This window comes from Arvicola amphibius, chromosome 10 (genome assembly GCF_903992535.2).
Source record: "Arvicola amphibius chromosome 10, mArvAmp1.2, whole genome shotgun sequence".
In the NCBI taxonomy this organism is placed as follows: Eukaryota; Metazoa; Chordata; class Mammalia; order Rodentia; family Cricetidae; genus Arvicola; species Arvicola amphibius.
Genome location: NC_052056.1, coordinates 122208 through 124890, shown reverse-complemented (window position 1 = coordinate 124890; position 2683 = coordinate 122208).

Below are 2683 nucleotides of genomic sequence, written 5' to 3'. Positions count from 1 at the left end.
TTCAAAGCCAATCCTGCAGCCTGTGGCCGGAAGGGTCCTGCACCATTTCTGACTGGCAGGTCGCCTGGAAAGCCTGATTGGCTAGTGAGGTCTGAGTGACAAGAGCACCTCCCTTAGTGGTACAGTATACTTAAAGACACAGCACAATGATTCCTGGCCGCGACTTCCAGCTGGACACAGAACTTTTCCAGATCTGCAGAGATACACATTCAAATGGCTCTTGTCACTGTCTCCAATAGCAGACCCTGCTATCTTCCTGCACTCCACAGGCACTCCCCCTTCCTTCTCCCGGACGCGTTGTGGCTAGCTAGTTTGTAGAACCCCTGTCCCAGAGATGGAAGGAAGCCCAGAATATAAACAATTAAAGAGAGATTTAAGAACACAAAAGGAGATGTTTATTCTGTGGTTGCATGCAGAGTCAGGTGAACTGAAGGTACTTTTTACCAGGTTGTCACACGAACTTCAGACATCCAGGAAATAAAAGTAGGAACCAGATCTCAAACAAGATAATAGTTCTTTCTTCCATCAGAAGACTGGATGATGGGTCTATTCTTTTAGAAATTCTATCCCTAAAATTCAGAGCAAACTCATGACAAATGAATGATAGCAACAAGTAGTTTTCCTGGAAAGTTGAATATTTAGAGAATAATGGAGCTAGGAAGAATGTCTTTATGAAATACATCTTCCTCAGTAGGCAGGTGAAAAATAAACACAACTGTGTTATTCAATGTTTTCTACAAGAACAGAACTGGTAGAATGGTAGAATGAATCTCACCATGGATATAGAAAGTGGATTTATTAGAATGTCTCACAAGCTGTGATCCAGGTAGTCCAACACTGGCTAATTACCAGTGGAAATTTGAAGAATCTAGTGGTTAGTTGATCTGACCATGAGGCTGGATGCCTCAGCTGGTCTTCAGTATATACCAAAATCCAGAAAAATGGGCTATAATGCTAGTCAAAGAATAAGCTTAGTAGCCAGAGCTAGGGCAAGCAGGCAATAAAAGGGAGCTTCTTTCTTCAATATTCTTCATATATGTTATATATGTCAGCTGCCACCAGAAGGTGTGATCCATTTTAGAAGTGGATTGTATTCTTTATTTGATTGTTTTTTTTTTTTTTGATTGTTTGTTTGGTATTTTCGAGACAGGTTTTATCCATGTAGTCATGAAATTCATTCTGTAGACTATGCTGGTCTCAAACTCAGAAAATCCAACTGTCTCTGCCTCTTCAGTGCTAGGCTTAAAGCTGTGTACTGCCACTAAGCAGCTAAAGGTGGATCTTATCACCTTAAATGACCCAGATTAAATATGGGTCTTTAATTTCCAACCCTTTAAGAAAAGTCCCTCACAGGTCTACCTCACTCTGTGGGTTTTAGGTCATTCTAGAGGTAGTCAACTTGACTACCAATAATAACCATCACAACAGCCAAGACAGAAGAAATGAAAAAGATTTCTTACTTGCAGGAGGCAAAGAGAGCATGGGAGTATTTCCAAAACAATGCTTTTCCTAGACAAAGGAAACATGTGGATTTTATTAAGGGATCTGGCCATGTTTGTGACGAGTTCTGCCTAACCCTAAGCATGTCCAGCTAACAAATTCACTTCTGAACATGATCATAATGTCAAAGCAGAAACATTTAGGGACATTCTTACCTCAAAGTCATGCAGCAACATATAATAATTTTTAAAATGATGGAAAGAAATGCTTCTGCCATATTCATCTTGTACCTCAGGTTTTAGCTGAAAATCAAGTAAATGACACTGTGAAAAAGATGATTGTTTGGAGCCTATGTGACCTGTCAATCTTGGTGTTTGATCTAAAAGTTAACCGTACCAGTGCCATGATTCTCACAGATACAAAAGATAGAGACCATATATCCAGAAAATTTCAAGGAAAACTCACTTAACAGCACTGTTTCCTTTGTTCCTAGATGAAAGGTTATGATGATCTCGGTTAAGCTCAGAACACAGCTGCTTTTGCTTCTGAGCAGGCTGGCTCTGCAGAAGGCCACAACTGCTTCCATGAAAGACCAAAAGGATTTCATTTTAACTGTCCCCGGCATGCTGTCTGTCCCAGACCTGTGACATCACTGTAGAGAATTTCACTCTTTCCTTTTTCTAACAATAAAAAAGTTACAGTAAATGGTTAGCTACTATGTGTGTTCTGGGAATGGAAACTGGGTCCTCTGTAAGAAAACCCTGTACTCTTAATTGTTGAGGCATTTCTCTAGCCCCTCTTTTTTTAATCTAAAATGTATTTATTATGTATATAGTGTTCTGCATGCACGTATCCCTGAAGGCCAGAAAAGGGCACCAGTTCTATTACAGATGATGGTGAGCCACGTGTTTGCTGGGAATTGAACTCAGGCTCTCTGGAAGAACTGTCAGTGCTCTTAACCTCTGAGCTTTTTCTCTAGCCCCATAGCCATACTTTTTGTTTGTTTGTTTGTTTTTTTGGTTTTTTGAGACAGGGTTTCTCTGTAGCTTTGGAGCCTGTCCTGGAACTAGCTCTTGTAGACCAGGCTGGCCTCAAACTCACAGAGATCCGCCTGCCTCTGCCTCCCGAGTGCTGGGATTAAAGGCGTGCGCCACCACCGCCCGGCTTATTGAATATTTTTTGCATCAATGTTCACAAGGGAGATTGGTCTGTAATTTTCTTTCTTTTTTTTATTTAAAAATTT